The following is a 19,787-nucleotide window of genomic DNA, read 5'->3' as shown; positions in this document are numbered from 1 at the left end:
TGAGGACCATGGCTAAGAGACCTAGCTATCTAAGGCCTTACCGAGGACCATGGCTCCTCTCCCTCCATAACAGTAGTGGGTTAGGGGACACCATGGCTAGGGTCCATAAGGCCAGGGCTTGGTTCAGAGAGGACCATGGCTGAGGTCCATTACACACAGGCTGTGGTGGGTAGCGAGGATCATCATCGCATCCTCGATGGCCTCCCCCGTAACAGCACAGCCCTGGGGACGATACCATGGATGAAGTGGCCGATCTCAAAGTCAGCGGCGAGGACAGCCTCAGAGTCCTCGTCCATAGAGGGGCAAGAGTCACGAGGACGCCAGTCAGAGCTATGAGACTCACCATTCGGCCACACCAACTTTAATCGAAAGACCACACTGCACCAGTGGTTGAGTTGGAACACAGCCACAATGTTCTGCTTGAGTTCCAGCAAAATGATATCGTATAAAGAGAAATACTGGCTAAGGTCCAAAATAACATCTGACCTCACCTCCACTTCAAGCACTGCACTAAACTACAGGAAGCATTACTTACCAGATCTCCACTTTCAGGGACATCAGGCGGGGTGAAGAAGTTGAAGAAAGAGTGGGTTGGGGACTGTCTTGTGACCGTCCTGACTGTGCCACGCCCCTTGTGCTTCTGCTTCTTCTTGATAGTCTTCAGGGTGATGTTCTTGCCCTTCGCTAAGTCGATCGTACAACTGGGGGCGAGAGCGGTGGACACCAGGGTTACCAGGTGACCAGAAGCAGGACTAAACACGCCAACCAATGACTAGAGTGTAGATGTTGCTTTGAGCCCTAAAGGTTAAGATAAGCCAAAGGTTTTAATAGAACCCCGTCAACATGCTGCATTGTTAGAAAGGACCACTTCTTTTGACAAACGGGTCATTCCTCACCCATGTCTTGGTGTTAAAATAGAAGGTAGTCTGTTGTAACTGACCAAACAAGCAGACAACAGAAAAGTGTATAAACCTGAGTAACTTATTTTAATTTAAAGGAGAGAATTTTTAATAAACTCCATCTGACATGACCCTTACACCCCTCATGAAACAAACAACGTTAGTGCCTGCAATGACTGTCCCAGAGCTGAAATAACCAAGAGACACGGACAAGACTCTCAGCTTTGGATCTCTAGTTTGATCTAGCATCCTTCCTTGTCCCAGAGGCTACGATGAGCAACTAGGGGTTTACTAAGGATGCGCCATAGGATTAAGAATCCTAATTGAATAGGATCTCTATGGGACAACAAGGAGCAGTTTGACGGAGCGTCTTACCCTGTGCAGCCCATGATCTCAGGCCCGTCAAGGAGAAGGGGTCGTTCTCATCAGGCTCAGACCTCATCTTGTAGGTTTTTGTCAACAAAGTGTTTGTGAAGAACTCATTGGGCTCAAAGTTGAATTCTAAAGAAAAGCTCTGGAGAGAGAAAAAGAGCAAGAAAGAGTTTAATATTGGGAACACCCAAGATTCATTGGCTTTCAATAGATTGATAGAACGGTAGAGAATTGCATCAGCAGAGCAGTGCACAGACCTACCATGGGCTGGCCAGGGTCTGAGAATTTGACTTTGATATCTTGTAAGTGCTTGAGGATGGGTTCATCATGTTCCTGTAAAACATGAACAGCAGCTTGAACATCGGTCTGGTATCTAGACAGAAACACCTTACCGTTGTACTGCTCTTTCTAGCACCAACACCAACTTCTCTTTTCTTACGAGCACCGACTTAGCCAACAGCTGTTTCATTGAGGAACGTTTAACTTCCAATACCTGTGATGTGGTCTCACCTACCTCAAATAGACTAAGTCGCTCTGATAAGAGTGGTAATTAAAATCAGTGTTTCCCAACTTCAGCCCCCCCCCAAAACAGCATCTTCTTGCTGTAGCCCAGGGGACAAAGTCACCTGCTTCAACTCATTCAGGGCTTGTCCAGGACTACAATGTATATGTGCTGTATGTATACACCATCTATTTTTAGGGGTGAAATTGCCTCATCAAGCCTGTAGGTGGTGATGAAGCCTCATCTTTAGGGAGCAGCAGCTGTCTGCTGACCTACTTTCCTCTACTGCTCTCTAGTCTCTTTTCCTGCTGACAGTCCTCCACTCCCTCCAACACTCTGCCCGCCTACCTGCAGCATGTCGCTAACAGGTCGACGTTCTTGAAAACCGTTAGCCAGAACTCGGGAACGCCTTTGGGGTCCTCCTTCTCCTCATCCTTCTTCTCCTCTTCCACCTTGGCCTTCTCCTTCATCTCCTCCTGGAAGAAACAGGCAGGAGGAAGATACAAAGGGATTTAATGCACCATTTCACAGATGCCTATAAAAAGAAAAGATACATGAGTCCCTGGTTAAAACCTCTAAAAAGTCTATATATAATGCACATCTAGCACATCCACCATTACTGGAACCAAAACAGTCAGAACCCAATAAGTCAATCATGGGTACACCCTCCTGGTCCTGTTATCATGACCAGACAGGTAGAGGTCCCAAGGTTAGATTAATAAGACCCACTCACCAGACAGTAGAGGTCCCCAGGTTAGATTAATAAGACCTGCTGAGGCACCAGACAGGTAGAGGTCCCCAGGTTAGATTAATAAGACCTGCTGAGGCACCAGACAGTAGAGGTCCCCAGGTTAGATTAATAAGACCTGCTGAGGCACCAGACAGTGAGGTCCCCCGGTTAGATTAGACCAGCTGAGGCACCAGACAGTAGAGGTCCCCAGGTTAGATTAATAAGACCTGCTGAGGCACCAGACAGTAGAGGTCCCCAGGTTAGATTAATAAGACCAGCTGAGGCACCAGACAGTAGAGGTCCCCAGGTTAGATTAATAAGACCAGCTGAGGCACCAGACAGTAGAGGTCCCCAGGTTAGATTAATAAGACCTGCTGAGGCACCAGACAGTAGAGGTTAGATTAATAAGACCAGCTGAGGTCCAGGTTAGATTAATAAGACCTGCTGAGGCACCAGACAGTAGCATCCCCAGGTTAGATTAATAAGACCTACCTGAGGCACCAGACAGTAGACGTCCCCAGGTTAGATTGATAAGACCTGCTGAGGAACCAGACAGTAGAGGTCCCCAGGTTAGATTGATAAGACCTGCTGAGGCACCAGACAGTAGAGGTCCCCAGGTTAGATTAATAAGACCCGCTGAGGCACCAGACAGTAGAGGTCCCCAGGTTAGATTAATAAGACCCACTGAGGCACCAGACAGTAGAGGTCCCCAGGTTAGATTAATAAGACCTGCTGAGGCACCAGACAGGTAGAGGTCCCCAGGTTAGCTTAATAAGACCTGCTGAGGCACCAGACAGTAGAGGTCCCCAGGTTAGATTAATAAGACCTGCTGAGGCACCAGACAGTAGAGGTCCCCCGGTTAGATTAATAAGACCAGCTGAGGCACCAGACAGTAGAGGTCCCCCGGTTAGATTAATAAGACCTGCTGAGGCACCAGACAGTAGAGGTCCCCGGTTAGATTAATAAGACCAGCTGAGTCACCAGACAGTAGAGGTCCCCAGGTTAGATTAATAAGACCAGCTGAGGCACCAGACAGTAGAGGTCCCCAGGTTAGATTAATAAGACCTGCTGAGGCACCAGACAGTAGAGGTCCCCAGGTTAGATTAATAAGACCAGCTGAGGTACCAGACAGTAGAGGTCCCCAGGTTAGATTAATAAGACCCGCTGAGGCACCAGACAGTAGACGTCCCCAGGTTAGATTAATAAGACCCGCTTCTCCTCTTCCACCTTGGCACCAGACAGTAGACGTCCCCAGGTTAGATTGATAAGACCCGCTGAGGAACCAGACAGTATAGGTCCCCAGGTTAGATTGATAAGACCCGCTGAGGTACCAGACAGTAGAGGTCCCCAGGTTAGATTAATAAGACCAGCTGAGGCACCAGACAGTAGACGTAGGTTAGATTAATAAGACCAGCTGAGGCTAGAAGTCCCCAGGCACCCGCTGAGGCAGACAGTAGAGGTCCCCAGGTTAGATTAATAAGACCCGCTGAGGCACCAGACAGTAGAGGTCCCCAGGTTAGCTTAATAAGACCTGCTGAGGCACCAGACAGTAGAGGTCCCCAGGTTAGATAAGACCTGCTGAGGCACCAGACAGTAGAGGTCCCCAGGTTAGATAAGACCCGCTGAGGCACCAGACAGTAGAGGTCCCCAGGTTAGCTTAATAAGACCTGCTGAGGCACCAGACAGGTAGAAGTCCCCAGGTTAGATAAGACCCGCTGAGGCACCAGACAGGTAGAAGTCCCCAGGTTAGATAAGACCCGCTGAGGCACCAGACAGTAGAGGTCCCCAGGTTAGATAAGACCTGCTGAGGCACCAGACAGTAGAGGTCCCCAGGTTAGCTTAATAAGACCTGCTGAGGCACCAGACAGTAGAAGTCCCCAGGTTAGATAAGACCTGCTGAGGCACCAGACAGTAGAGGTCCCCAGGTTAGATTAATAAGACCCGCTGAGGCACCAGACAGTAGAGGTCCCCAGGTTAGCTTAATAAGACCCGCTGAGGCACCAGACAGTATAGGTCCCCAGGTTAGCACCACAGTAGAAGTCCCCAGGTTAGCTTAATAAGACCCGCTGAGGCACCAGACAGTAGAGGTCCCCAGGTTAGCTTAATAAGACCCGCTGAGGCACCAGACAGTAGAGGTCCCCAGGTTAGCTTAATAAGACCTGCTGAGGCACCAGACAGGTAGAAGTCCCCAGGTTAGATTAATAAGACCTGCTGAGGCACCAGACAGGTAGAAGTCCCCAGGTTAGATAAGACCCGCTGAGGCACCAGACAGGTAGAAGTCCCCAGGTTAGATAAGACCCGCTGAGGCACCAGACAGTAGAGGTCCCCAGGTTAGATTAATAAGACCCGCTGAGGAACCAGACAGTAGAGGTCCCCAGGTTAGATTAATAAGACCAGCTGAGGCACCAGACAGTAGAGGTCCCCAGGTTAGATTAATAAGACCTGCTGAGGCACCAGACAGTAGAGGTCCCCAGGTTAGATTAATAAGACCTGCTGAGGCACCAGACAGTAGAGGTCCCCAGGTTAGATTAATAAGACCTGCTGAGGCACCAGACAGTATAGGTCCCCAGGTTAGATTAATAAGACCTGCTGAGGCACCAGACAGTATAGGTCCCCAGGTTAGCACCACAGTAGAAGTCCCCAGGTTAGATAAGACATGCAGGCATGGAGTCACCTGTACCTGCTTACTTACTGTCAACTCTTCCTCCTCATCAGCCTTCCACTCACACTCCTCCTCTGTGGGCTCATAGGCTGCTTTAACTATGTCACTTCGCTGGAGGGAGAGAGGGGAGGAAAACAGTCAGTCCCTGTAAAGCCAACAGCCAGGAGGCCAGAGCAAAACATTTAACAAAAAGCCTAGAACAGTCATGTGTTTAAAACAAGATAATGGACTAGGGGCTGAGGTGCCAAGCCAGCGCATTATTTACGCAAGACAGCAGTTTGGTCACGCCGTCTGCATGTGTGAGCATCCCAGCTTGACCCCACCCCATTTTCTCAGCTCCATCTGCATCCCTCGGCTGCAGCTCTTTAGTCAGAGGATTCTGCTAAATCCCAGTCCGCTCCAAAGAGGGGACGGGGTAAAAGCTACAGTCTGTCAGCATTGGATAGGCAGCAGCAGGAACTACACATGGGCAGAGGAGTGACTGATCAACACTAGATTGAGAATACTGGGGTGTATTCATTAATAAGAACAATTTGGTGGGTTTTTACATTTGTACTATTTCACAAGTGAATTAATATGCATGTGTGAATTGGAAATTATGTTCTTTGGAAACCCCGCCCACGGAGTCCGGTCACAGCAAATAACGTTTTGGGACGAAACATGGAGGGACCTACCTGATTTGGCCAAAAGAAGTGGCTCGTTTTACTAAGGTGTGCACCAATGAAAACAACCCATGCACAAAGTGCCCAGTCAAATGCAGCATAGTTATAAGGTACAATGAATGGGAGATCATATTGATACAAGGAACATAACAGGGGTGTTCCTACCTTGTCGAAGAGGGGTTGGTAGAGAGCGGCGTACTTTCTCTCCAGTTCATGGACCTCTTCGTAGAACTTGGCCTCAATGTGGGCGCATTTCACTTGTAGGTTCTTTAGGGCGTTGACCCGTCTCTTCACTACCTTTGGTAAGCTGGACACGGGGAGAGAAAAACGTCACAATCCCACACGGTGAAAGAGTACATCTTGACTGTCCAAAGATGGTGGTGTATATAACAAGATACTGGAGCCTCAAGCTCTGACAACCGGAATAAACATCAGCGAATGACAAACACTTACGCATGCAGACCTATGCATACGGATGCTTATATGCAGAGCAACACAGTGCCGGGAAGAATGACTGCAGGACCTAGTGCCCTCCGCTAGGAATTCAACCATAAGACCAGGAAGTAGAGGACTACTTCCACTGACATTGGAAAAACTAACAACGTTTTACGTAATGGCCTGGTCACCTCAGCCCTGGCGTTACACAACCACAGCCAAGCCCCTCTGGCACAGCACCCCACTGAGGGGACGCTAGGAGATCTGAAGTACTGGCATCCACTGACAGGAAAAAAAACATTAAGGGACCAGATCCACAATAACTAAACAAAAAAATGCAGAAGTGCGCACTCATCACAGCCACACTCCAATTGTGAGGAGGGCACAATTAATCTGTTGAGGCCAGAAAAACCACAGCCACTTCCATTAATCAAGATGGCAGAATATCCTGCGCTGCAATGCTTTAGTACGACATTGGGCCAAGAATCCTATGCCAAGAGCCGTTTAAAAACGGCATGTTTCTACACAGATTTTAGGGTGTCCACCCACTCTTTCCTGAGTGGGTGAAAACATGCTTTGGTGGTGATAAGATGTCCCTTATGTTATAAAATACATTGTACCAAGACAAAATATTCTTCATGTTCTGAATCCTTGTGTGGGGTCTTTCTATAACATATCATTATGTTCAGAAAGTCAGGTGTGGAAAGCGTTCCACAGGGATGCTGACCCATATTGACGCCAAGTTGGTTGGATGTCTTTCAGGTAGTGGACCATCACCGATACACAAATGGTGTGAAAAACCCAGAAGCGTTGCAGTTCTTGACAAACCGGTGCACCTGGCAACTACCATACCCCGTTAAAACGCACTTAAATCTTTTGCCTTGCCCATTTAGCCTCTGAATGGCACACATACCCTGTCTCCATTGGATTCAACAAGTGTCACCTTGTCAGGCTGTCATGGAAAGTGCATGTGTTCTTAATGTTTTGTACTCAGAGCTCTGTTGACACTTCAGTGATGTAGATCATGTTTTTCCCTTCTAAAAAGAGGAACTTCAAATAAGAGTCTACTGAAATACTACATGTCATGTCTCAACATCGATCTTACCTCCATTGTTTTATGTCCTGTGGATTTGAGAAGATGGCAGTTCAATGGGAGGGTGAGCCTGTTAGGGACTCATGTAGCCTTAATTCTTACACAGCTGATTTTACCCTTGGGCTTCCATTGATTTAGTCACCTTAACTCTGGCCACCCTAAAAACTAAAATAACTTGAACGGGTTATGATAGACAAGGTTAGGACCACAATTAACATGTTACCCATTGGTCAAAAAGTGTGTTTTTGATTGGACAACCTACAGATTTGTTTCATCATATGAAGCGAGTGGAATGGTGGAAGGAGGGAGCCATAATACCATCTGCATTGGGTCTGATCAGGGGTATGTATCAAGCGTCTGAGTAAGAGTGCTGATTTAGGATAAGTTTGGCCTTTTAGATAAGGAATAAGAATACATGGACAGGGAGAACTGATCCTAGATCAGCAACGCTACTCTGAGAATGCTACATAGGGCATCTGTTCACATTTTAGGATGCTGGTTTGAGACTGATGCGGAGACCACTTTTAAAAACACATTTCACTGCAACACCAAATCAAGAGGTGCACAACTGGGTCCAGAAAGCCTAGTGCCGAGGCATCATGTCTGTGTGCCATAGCTCTTTCGTGAAGTCATTGGCCAAGGAGTCAACTCCAACTCACCATAGCCAAATCATTTGCACAGTAAAGGACAACCCAGCACAGAGCAGACCAAGAGGACGACAGTTATGGGACATTGCTTTAAAGGGGAATGCAGCAGCTTCTCATCACTGTAGCAGTGGCCTTCTTTGAATACTGTAACTAGGCAACCTTCCTCGAGGAAATCCCTGAATGAAAAGCATTACCTTACATACCCAATCACGCACAGATAAGTGATTACCCCAAGGATGAGAGAACTAGAGGATGAACCTTTAATGCATCATTTTGTCAACCTATTCTATAAATAGTCGCTGAAGTGTTGGTCAGTCGACCTTAAATCAGAGCAACGAAGTGTGCAGAAACGTTCAGTTTTCCTCCAGCACCTTCAAAAATAGGTTTTGGGTGTAGGTTAGATTCAGCCTAAACTACCAGTACTCATTTTCCACAGACATGCCAGAGGGATGTACCAGCGAATTGAGGAGAGAACCAGAGGACAAGGAACATTCTGGCACCGAAGACATAGCACTGGCCTTGTTATCCCTCCATAACATACATACACAGGTACAGGGAGAAAGCATGCATGCCAAGAATGGAAGTTCTGAAAGTATAATATATAAATAACAAGACCACTACCTCAGTGAGAAGAACTTCAGTTGGAGCCTGAACATCTAAAGCAGGGCTGCATAACTAGGCTAGTCCCCCAGAGCTGCAGAGTGGGACAGAGTCAGGCTATGGCCAGTCACAGGAACACCGAAGAAATCGTAGATGCATTCAGCCACTGTCTGTCACCTCAAATCAACTTTTTCGGACGAGTACATACTGGACCCAAAACAGAGTGGGGTTTTCTGATGGACAATCTGTTGTCCATCCAACTGAGAACACCCATTGAAAAAGGACTGTCTCCATCCAGAATCTGTATGGCTGAAGCCTGTGTCTCCTGGTTTGGGGTTCTCACCTCTCCATGTATCCTGACGGCGAGCCCACCAGGCCGTCCAGCCTCTCCTGCAACGCGGCCAGAATCTGTGGGTTCTGCATCATCTGCACGGTGAGCTGACGAGCTGAGGGGAGACGGACAAAGCCAGGCACTACCATCAGACACAGACAACCATTCACAGCATCAGACACATACGAACAGATACATTGACGGAAGAAGAAAGGGAGTTCTGCATAAGAAATTCTAGGGGGGGCAACTCAAAGTATTTTCAGGTCAACTCAGGACAGACAAAATTACAATAAATAAATCTAAATCAAATAGAGGGCTGGGTTGTTGGTCAACAGGTTGATCTGACAGTATTGAACAGGTGGAAGAATGCTACTGCCAAAACGCTGCCACCCGTCAAGCCTCTTCAGATTGGTGCAGATGAATTAAAGGACACAAGGAAAGGAAGTCACTTCACACTATTGACACAGAGCTCTGTTTCCTCCACAGAACATCTGACAAACTAGGATGCAATGATCCTAGAGAGCAACCAGGGAGACCTCAAAGGGTATACTGTTTCTACCAACCCCGAACCAGTTCCAAAATAATGACATTTCTGAGAAAGACACTGATAAAAATGTGCTTAGTGATCAACAGTCAGTTGGTCCGAGCCTCTGCTTGAAGACTAGGGTTCGACGCGAACCCATAGAGGGAGCATTATAATCAAAGTATTCCCTTCCACCGAACAGGAGTAAACTTATTCCTAAAGGCTGTTAGAGACATTTCCAAAGCGGAGAACAAACGCTTTGCCCATGGGACAAGGCAGAGGGCCGCTGCATAATTTACAGTCAGCAGGTATACTCCCCCTGCCTTGATTTACCTACACCACGCTTCAACTCCTTACGCCTTGGATTTGAGGGCCCTGCGGTGACTGTCCCAAAAATACCCCCCCCCCCCCCATTTCCCTAAAGTGCTTTACTGTTGAGCAGGGTCTATAGTCAAATGTAGTGCACTATAGAGGGAATAGGGTGCCGTTAAGGACGAAATGGCCAACTCCTCAGCTGAGTGACAACTCAAAGTGCTGCGGCGGAGCGGGGACAGGGATGAGTGGGAAGGCAAAATGTTCTGAATCTGTTCTAGACAAGGGACGTTTCTACTGATGACGAAAGTCATTACAAAAATCGGCCGATAGTTAGGATATTTGTTAGGCTCTGGCCGCATGAAAGCCTCTGTCAAGTGTGTGTGAGATCATTGTGACATATCACTGTGGTGGGAGACGATAAGCATTGCTGGGCTATAAATACCTGGGGCAGAGAGACATCTAATTCAGTCTACAAAGGACTGCCAGTTAAACCTCTATAAACAAAGCATGATTCTTAATAATTTGTGGACAGGTAAAAACATTCAGATTTCAAACCTAGACAATGTGGGCACAGAGGATTTTAATTCAACTGTCAACCTAACATTAACGACTGACCAGCAAGCAGAGGTTCATGACACTCATGTCAAACTGATTCAGATTTTGAAGTCAAATCCACGGTGGGCACAGACATTAACGTTTAACAATCCCAGTCGCTTCCTCGGCGGGTAGTGCTGAGCCTTACCTTTGCTGTTGACGTCCTCTCCAGTCTCCTCCTCTTCCACATCCTCCACGTCCTCCAAATCTGCCGGGTCCAGCTCAGCCTGGTCCTTACTGCACACAGAAAGAATGTCAAAACAGACACCTGGAGCTTATTCAGGAATGGACTTTTAAAAAGCAATGTACTGTTTAGATGGTATGTGATTATATCGATTGTGTAGAATAGGGAAACTCAACTCTAATAATTACTTCGATACAAAAGGAGGGTGTGTCAGACAATACATAGAGGCCTCCACACAGTACCTCTGACAGACGAGGAGGCAATGTTCCCAGAGAGTGAACAGGGACACAGCACAAAGGGTATACTGCTCCCCCGCCTCACTGAAGTTTAATCTAACACTGGATTTAAACACCGTTCATACTGATCCATGAACCAGGTTCCGAACCAGTGCAAAAAGAATTACATTTCTATCCGAATAAGCCCCTGATCAACATAATGTCAAACATGTGGCGTCAGGCTACAATGCTAGCATCCGCCCTGCAGTTAGTCATGGGGTAAAATAGGGTGATGCTACCCCTAGACACTGATCTTGGGTCAGTTTTGCATTTCTCCCCCCACTAGTGGTTAACTTCATTGTGATAGGGGGCAGTATTTTCACGTCCGGGTGAAAAGCATGCCCAAAGTAAACTGCATGTTCTCAGGCCCAGAAGCTAGGACATAAAATTATCTTAATCTACCAATTGTAAGTTTTAGAAAACTCTTAATTTATGTCTGTGTCGATAACAGAACTTATTTGGCAGGCGAAACCCAAAGGACAAACCACCAGGGAAAAATTTGGGTCACTGTTTTCAATTGGTTTTCTATAGGAAACTATATTTATGAGGAACTGGTTGCAGTTTCTATGGCTTCCACTAGATGTCAACAGTCTATAGAAATTGGTTGATGTTTTTCTTCTGAGAAATGAAGTAGGGCTGTTCATTGTGAGTGTCAAGCCAAGTGGACTCGTGTGACGACCGTGAACTGGAGCTCACCCCACATTGTTTTTATCCGCTATTGAACACACTATATTCTGTCTTAAATGTGATCAATTATTTAAGTTTTTGGATATCAAAGGTTGGATTAGGAAAGTTGTTTGAAATGTTTGGACCAAGATTACAGGTAATTTATTAGATCATGTGTAGTCATGTTGGGCGAGCTGGAACCGGTGTATTTCTGAATCAAATGCACATTTTGGGGATACAAAGAAGGACATTATCAAACAAAAGGACCATTTGTGATGTTTCTGGGGCATTTTGGAGTGCCAACAGAAGATCTTCAAAGGTAAGGCATGAAATATATCGTTATTTCTGACTTGTCGCACCTGCCTGAAATGTTTTTCATGTGTTGGTATGCGGGGAGCTGTCCTCGGATAATCGAATGGTTTACTTTCGCCGTAAAGCCTTTTTGTAAAAATCCGACATGGTGGCTGGATTAACAACAAGTTAAGCTTTATTTTGACGTATTGCACTTGTGATTTTATGAAAGTTAAATATTTATAGTAATTTAATATGAATTTGGCGCTCTGCAATTTCACCGGATGTTGTCGTGGTGGGACAATCCGAAAGAAGCTAAGGTTAAGATTGGGTGAGGGGAAGTTGATGCTAGACCTGTATATAGGGGAAACTTCACCCAGAGACTCCTGCAGTCAGTCAGGACTGTATATAATAAGGCAGATGAAGGGATAAACAGTTGACTGTCTGCCTGTTCCCTGTGGCTGGACCAAAGTCAAGGCCCATTACTCAAACTCAGGGAGGTGTTTTGAGTGGCTGGAGGGAGCCGGCGTAACCCAAGCCCAGCCATGGCATCCCAAGCAGCCCAGGCTGAGTAAACAGCCACATCGAGCCACAGCCCAGCGAGGAAACGTCTCCGCAGTCAGATCGACAGCTGGCCATCCTCCTCTGCATCAGATACCAGGGGAAGAGGACTGACTCAGCTCTGCGGACGTATGGACCAAGGATCTCAGAGTAAGAGTGCTGATCTAGGATCAGGACCCCCCATGTTATTAATATTAACTGTGCTCTAAAATGTAAACACTACTCAGACGCTTGATATATACACCCACCAGTGTCTAATATTTGACGGCTACTAGAAGCCAAATTGATAATGACATTCCTAAACTGTATGTGCATTGGACTCATGTCATGATTTCACCCAACACTCATGTGCCATTATCCAAATAGTTTTTGGTACATGGATGTCTTGGGTGAACAAATCAGACTGCTTGGCTGCAGACATAATGGGAAATCACCAAAATCCAAACATTTATTTAAATGGGTTGGGAATCAACTAAATTAATTGAACATTAATTTGCAGAAGTTTATCATAAGACATGAACAGAACGCATCTGAACTTTCTTAAAGGCAATGAGAATTTCCCTTCTCAGTATGTGCGGTTCACGCATCTACCACTTTGTAGCTGTTAGCAATGATGATAATTAAAAGTACTCTAGTATACAGGGAAAGGCTTCCCCAAGAATATTCTAAATTACATGCTAATCACAAAGTAGCATATGCTGACCTGGCAGAACTATATTATTATTGCCACCAATCCAGTGGGTACTTGTTTTGCGAACTACCATTGTGTGTGTGACACAAACAAACACAGCTAATCAGCCTTTCGGCTAGACGAACATTGGACTTAAAGGCTAACACCAAGATATGTAAAGAAATCAATCTGAATTGATAAGGCCCTAGGTAACGATGCAGAGGTGGGATTGTTTTAGTATAGGACACTTGTGCAATAAGTGTCTTTCCTTGCTGCACAGAACTCAGGCTGCACAGCCAATCAAACGGAGAGGATGCACTTACTTGTCCATGTCTGCCATCTTAGCCAAGTCTCGAGTGATGCTGCTGGAGGGAAGGGAAGAGAGTTAGACAATGTATGATACATGCTACTTTTGACACAATTGTTAATTCACAGCAGGAAATAAATATGTTCAATAAACAAAGGGCTTCTTGGAATAGATTATTTATTGAAATAGGCCCTAATGACTTATTAACAAGACTAGCATTACATCGTCTTGTTTGATGGAAGGTTTACAACAGGCAAATATCATACCCTTAAATTCAATACAGTTGAGGACATCTGTCCCAGTGTGTAGCAAACTGACATTAGGAGCTTGTAAACTAGAGCACCCACAGGAGGGCTGAACATCTGATTCCAAGCACTCTGCTTGCTTAGAGCAAAATGGCCACCAACCGTAATCCTACCCCAGTTTCTCCTCCCACTCCCAGATGAAAACAAAAAGGGCTGCTTTTGGCTCCCTGTCATGTTGGTTAGTGAAATGTGCATGAAAGAACTCCCAAGCGCCCAGCTCACTGACAGCCCCGTTAGCTGTGCTGAGGCATTAAGTAACATAAGCCTTAGTTAAATCGCCCTACATATCTTAACCTCTTGCCCATCTCATTTGGTTTGGGCAGAGATAATCTGTGCTCCGCAGTGTGCCATGGGTTGGGGCTTTGGATGCCGGCGACACTGGGGCTGCCATCTGATAACAGCACCAAAGCAAGGCCCTGTTTTGACGTGTGTGTACCCCCCCCCCCCTATAAACCTCCTGGCATGGAGGAGAGAGCAGAGGCCACAGCTAGTAGTCCAACAGGACCAGTGACCCTTAACACAATTGAAGAGGTACACAGCTGGACACTCAGAGACTTGCACTTTGACCATACAGGCTGTTATAGAGGCCATCACATGAAGGTTGACAATTAAAAGCCATTAGTCACATCAGGCATTGAATTAGGCTCCAGACCCCCCCCCCAGGGGCATTAGGTGATGATTTGCTGGAGGGTTCTCCTTACCACTGTGGTATTAGGTTGACGGTGGTATTCAACTTGAAAAAAAGTGGTGAGTTAAATAGGAAGTGGCTGGTATCCCCAAAATGTGGCGAACTCGATGAATTACAAAATTATACCACATCTTAATAGCTGCCAGGTAGACAATTTCTGGATCCATGGAATGAGTGAAAACAAATTCAAACAATATTCTATTGGGCAAGCTCTGTCTCCAGCAGAGATTTGCATGCAGCTCAATCAAAGCCAATGTGAAGGCAAAGTCTCTCAATTGAAAGATACTTGAGAGAAAAATGTCCCCTCCAATGTTTACCAGATAACCTTCTCTGTACTTAGAGTGAAGTATGGGGAAATCACATGTTATCGTGCCAAATTTGCTGTTGTGCGATAAATCAGTATAGAAGGCTTACTAGCTTGGTTGGAGAAAAATGCTACAAAATTAATAAGTGTCAGGGAAACTTAGCAACAGTTTAACAGTGCTGACGTAGACCTGGCCTGCAATGTCTGAAATGCACAACTGTCTCCATCTTTCAGCAGCTCCTCTTCTCTCCCTCACCTTCCTAATGGCCTGTGCCCATTGGTTAAGAAGCGCACAGGCTGCCCACCACTCACCTGCGCAGTTTAAATAGGCCAACTGAAAAGCTGTCCAAAAATCAAATGTTAAGCAGCTGAAAGGGAGATTACCGGGCAGAGGGACCAAAAAAAAAAAAAGGATAATTCCAGGCCAAAACTTTGGTAATTGAAATTCCAAAACGGCACACTGCACTACCATAATTATATTTTTGAAAATGTGAACCAACACCGTTTGGGTCGACCTGTAAAACACCATGAGATTCACATGACGACGTCTGGCCAGCGAACAGATCAAACAGTCCCCACCAATAGCCAATGCGAGAGCTCTTAATAGCCACAAAAAGCTTGAGAAAAGCAACAGCACCACTCAAATACAGACACAATGACTGCATTTCAGTCTGACATTGATAAAGTGGATTTCCTTTGATGAAATAGATTTAGGATGATCCAAACTGCATCAAAGAGTCAACGAGGCATCCCTTTAATGCTTTAGGCATGTTGATACATCGACGTGTAAAGAACGAACCACTGTCAGAGGGGACTAGAATCATAACTCAAGATACTGTTGGGGAATAGTGAACTACATGTATACTGTACAAAAACGAAACAATTAACGATTGTTACAGTTCATAAGGAAATCAGTCAATTGAAATACATTATTAGGCCCTAATCTATGGATTTCACATGATTGGGCAGGGGTGCAGCCATGTGTGGGCTTATGCCCACCCACTGGTGAGCCAAGCCCAGACAATCAGATTGAGTTTGTCCCCCACAAAAAGGATTTGTTACAGACAGAATTACTCCGTTTCATCAGCTGTCCAGGTCTCATCCAATCCTGAAGGTGAAGAAGCCAGATGTGGAGGTCCTGGACTGGCCTGGTTACACATGGTCTGCTATTTTGAGGCTGGGTGGACATACTTCCAAATTCTTTAAAAATGACCATGAGGTGGCTTAAGGTAGAGAAATTAACATTCAATTCTGGCAACAGCTCTGGTGGACATTCCTGCAGCATGCCAATTGCACACCCCCTCAACTTCAGAAATCTATAGCATTGTGTTGTGTGACAAAACTGCACATTTTAGTGGCATTTTATTGTCCCCAGCATTTAATCAGCTTCTTGACAAGACACCTGTCAGGTGGATGGATTATCTAGGCTACCTGGGGCAGCAGGTGGCCAAAGCGTTGGGCCAGTAACCGAAAGGTTGCAAGAGCAAATCCCTGAGCTGACAAGGTAAAGACAACTGGTGGTTCTGCCCCTGAACAAGACAGTTAACCCACTGTTCCTAGGCAGTCATTGTAAATAAGAATGTGTTATTAACTGTCTAGCATAGCTAAATAGATAAAAAATATAGGCAAAGGAGAAATGCTTACTAACAGGGATGTAAACAAATCAGTGTATTTGAGTGAAATAAGCTTTGTGTGTATGGACAATTTCTGGGATATTTTTATTTCAGCTCATTAAACATGGGACCTAAACTGTACAGGTGTTTATATATATATATTTTTGTTCAACTAGTAACTTAACATCTGAAGTTTACTTCAAAATGCTAAGTAATTGATAGCATGGGCAACTATTTTAAGAGTAGCTTCCAACACTGTCAGCGAGTTTTGTTTCCCAACAGTTCCAGGAATACCTTTCAATCAATTGATTACCTAAACTCTACATGCCAGTTTCACAAAGGGGTCATTAGTACTCAAATTGATGGGGTCATATAAATGCCATGTGTTAATGAGTAGCAGATGACTGCCTCCAAACACAAAATGACAAAAGACAAAACATCTGAGACGTTCAAACAGCAATACCGGAACAGCCATCATCCACAGCACGATAATAAACGGTTCAATTAAAAAATAAATAATAATTCTGACTTATACCATTAGGGCCTTTTTCTCGCAAACAAAAAATGTAATGTCGCTTTAGCAGGAGTCATCAGGACCAATATCCATTCTACAAGTTGCGACAATAGTTGGTTCATCCTCATTTCTTAACAAAAGTTAACCATACAAATCACAGCCAGGTAGGATGTTGAAGTCAAAAATAGCTTTTGCCTATAGCTAGATTGTATCTTAAACTGTGGCTAGAATGTCTAACGAATCATTTCTAGTTATGTTGCATTGATAAGCATTGGGGAGAAACAAAGGCAGCTTTAGATGTGTTGAAACATTGTTATTGTATGAGTGTAATTCAATGCATTTCACTAAAAGTGAAAATAGCAGATCTTCAGTGACTGATATCCCCCAATGGTAGTTACACATACATCCCTTCAACGAGCCTTTCAAACCCAGCGACCACGTGTTGCATGCTCAAGGCAAGCTATGAGCAAATGGCTCTCACCCACAAAGAAAGCCGGCCAGCTAGCTAGCTGTAAAGCAGCATATGCATTTAACTAACATACCACTGAAACGTACAAATTAAACAATTCCGTGGAATCTAGCTAGATAAATACCACATGCACTATAATGGATACATTTGCGGTAACGTTAGCTAACTGGTTGTGCATGTTTCCAGCTAGCTAACTACTTCGCCAGCAAGTCAATTAACGTTAGCTAGTTACAGCTACCTAGCTAATGTTAGTTTGGCATACGCACTTTTATTGGGCAAGTACTCAAGTGACAGTCCATATTTGATTGGCAACGTGACCTGCTGGGCAAATATTGGAACCCTCATAATATTACAGACCAAAATAAGAGAACCGTTAGCTAGCTATGTGGCTATCGAAATTAGCCAGCCAACTACAAACATGTCAAAAGTCAGGTGAAAAGACGGAGACATACGTCCCATTTTAGTGTGTAGCCTGCTAGTTAGCGATATAGCTCGAACAGTGATCAGACACAAAAACTTGTACCCACCACATCTCCGTCCCATCACTTAACTACCCTCCATAAGGCTAGTCAATAAATAAGGTCAAGTCTAAATTAAAAAAGACACGACATCCGATAAAACCAATAACTGAATGATGCAAATTCTGATGATTTGTCACTAACGTTATGGCGTTTGTATTTCCAATACAACATCTCGAAAGGGCGGAAAATTAGCCATTTTCGTCATCGTGCATGTAACGTTAGCGAGCTAGCGCATCATGGTGGAGCCTCTCGTCTCTCAATGGCTGCTACTAGCCATCCGACTTAGTTAGCTGACAAGCTAACGTCCTATTCTTCCCGACTACATCCACACAAATATTTAGTTCAAGACGATAAGAACAACCCCACATTCTTACCCATCTAAGAGTACAATATATATATATGCGCCACTTTGTTGTATTGCTAAAGACCAAGCTAAGGTGATTTCAAGTCATTCTCTTACCTTTAGCTGGCGGCTTGACTAGGTGGATCTACGCAGTGAAGCGGTCCCAAAGCAAAAGACTCCGCTCTTATGGCGGTAAAAAGAGAGAACGATCCCGCCGCTTGCGCTCATATACATCTTGCGTCATCACGTAAACCAGGGTAACGTTAAGTCTATGGGAGGGGCCGGTCAATAATATTTGATGAAGTGTTCTGTCACCATCGTCATCAGATATGTCTAGTCATTCCACTCTAAAACAATTTCTTCTGCAAGATGCATATTTGCATCATATCTTATGTCACCATGCCAACCAGACCATAGCAACGTGCAAATTCCCTGGGTCCCAGACAGTATGGTCCAAATCGAACTGTGATTGTCTTGGGGGATTAAAGCAAACCATGACATGTATTCACCTAGACTTGTCTTGAATGCTGGTACCATGAGTTGATATGAATCAGAAAGAGCCTTTGGTCATAGAATTGATCCTCAAAAGGCTTCATTTTGATCACCGGTTAAGCCAGGCCCAAAGGCTACCTGTTTAACCGATGTGAGCGTTCTCCTGCCCAGAGGCCCAGGCTTTTGTGATACTGTCAATTAGAAGCTTATTTCTGCAGCACATGCTCCACGGTTTGAGTCCCCAATGCAGCTTCCACGCTGCCTGCTATACTGGTGGCAGCAGTGTGATTTGTCGTTCTCTTACACATCGGAGAAGCTGCTCTGTTCTCTTACACATCGGAGAAGCTGCTCTGTACGCAAGGTGGACACTTCACGATAGTGTGAATACTGACTGCCCACAGCCTGTGAGGAAGGATAGCCTGTGGTGATGATTTGATCATCCTAACCCTAGCAACACCATAAGAGTTGTTAACTCATTTAGAAAACTGATATCGCATTGTTTGCTCGTTTGACTCCAGACTCAGTTTTAGGCAACATGTGAGGATTACAGTGTGAATCATACATCAACAAGAGGCCTATAGACTGACTATAATTCACTAGGCCCCACAAAGATTCTAAACTGAGAGCAGTTTTAGATAAAAGTCATAAGTGTGATCCAAATCTTCCAATTGGCGGAAGTCTTTCCCACATGTGGGTTCCTGTCAAAAACACTTCCCATTCATACTGACACTTTACAACGCCTGTTGCACAATACAGCATAACAGATGGTTGTGCATTCATTAGTTATTACTCAATAATTGTTTTGAGTGTTTTAGCTCCAACAACAGATATTGTATATGAATATTTCTGACTATTGCACCCATAGAGATCCTATATATATTCATGAATTATATCATCTCTATGGTTGTACCTGACTGTAGTTGTTGTCAAGTGATCCTGCTTCCTTATGTTTAAGAAGAGGATCATAGCTCTGTAGTATTAATAGAGTGATCCCTTGGAGCATACACTTTACTCTGACATTTGTTTTATGTTGTGCACAGTTGGTAGCATCATGACTAATGATCATGATAAAAACTGCCATGGCCCCAAGACAAGGGGCTCCTGATGTGGATATTCACTATCAGTGAATGCCATTGATGCCAAACCCACGGCAGGTAGCCTAGCGGTTAGAGCGTTGGGACAGTGACTGAAAGGTCGCTAGTGGAGCTAACAAGGGGGG

General features: G+C 45.0%; 2 non-coding genes and 1 pseudogene across 2 annotated transcripts; all 3 read right to left on the bottom strand.

Annotated features, from left to right (window-relative positions):
• Positions 1 to 123: 123 nt before the first annotated feature.
• LOC135516580 (nucleosome assembly protein 1-like 1-B) lies at positions 124 to 18,301 on the bottom strand (annotated as a pseudogene).
• LOC135516621 (small nucleolar RNA SNORA14) lies at positions 1,074 to 1,202 on the bottom strand. The gene has a single exon (XR_010451967.1). It is a non-coding gene; the product is annotated as a small nucleolar RNA SNORA14 (small nucleolar RNA).
• LOC135516607 (small nucleolar RNA SNORA57) lies at positions 8,450 to 8,586 on the bottom strand. Its single transcript, XR_010451954.1, has one exon. It is a non-coding gene; the product is annotated as a small nucleolar RNA SNORA57 (small nucleolar RNA).
• Positions 18,302 to 19,787: the final 1,486 nt, after the last annotated feature.

The sequence above is a fragment of the Oncorhynchus masou genome, chromosome 27, assembly GCF_036934945.1.
Source record: "Oncorhynchus masou masou isolate Uvic2021 chromosome 27, UVic_Omas_1.1, whole genome shotgun sequence".
Classification (NCBI taxonomy): domain Eukaryota; kingdom Metazoa; phylum Chordata; class Actinopteri; order Salmoniformes; family Salmonidae; genus Oncorhynchus; species Oncorhynchus masou.
Note: the sequence above shows the minus strand (reverse complement) of the source record. Positions and strands in the feature narration are given on the sequence as shown.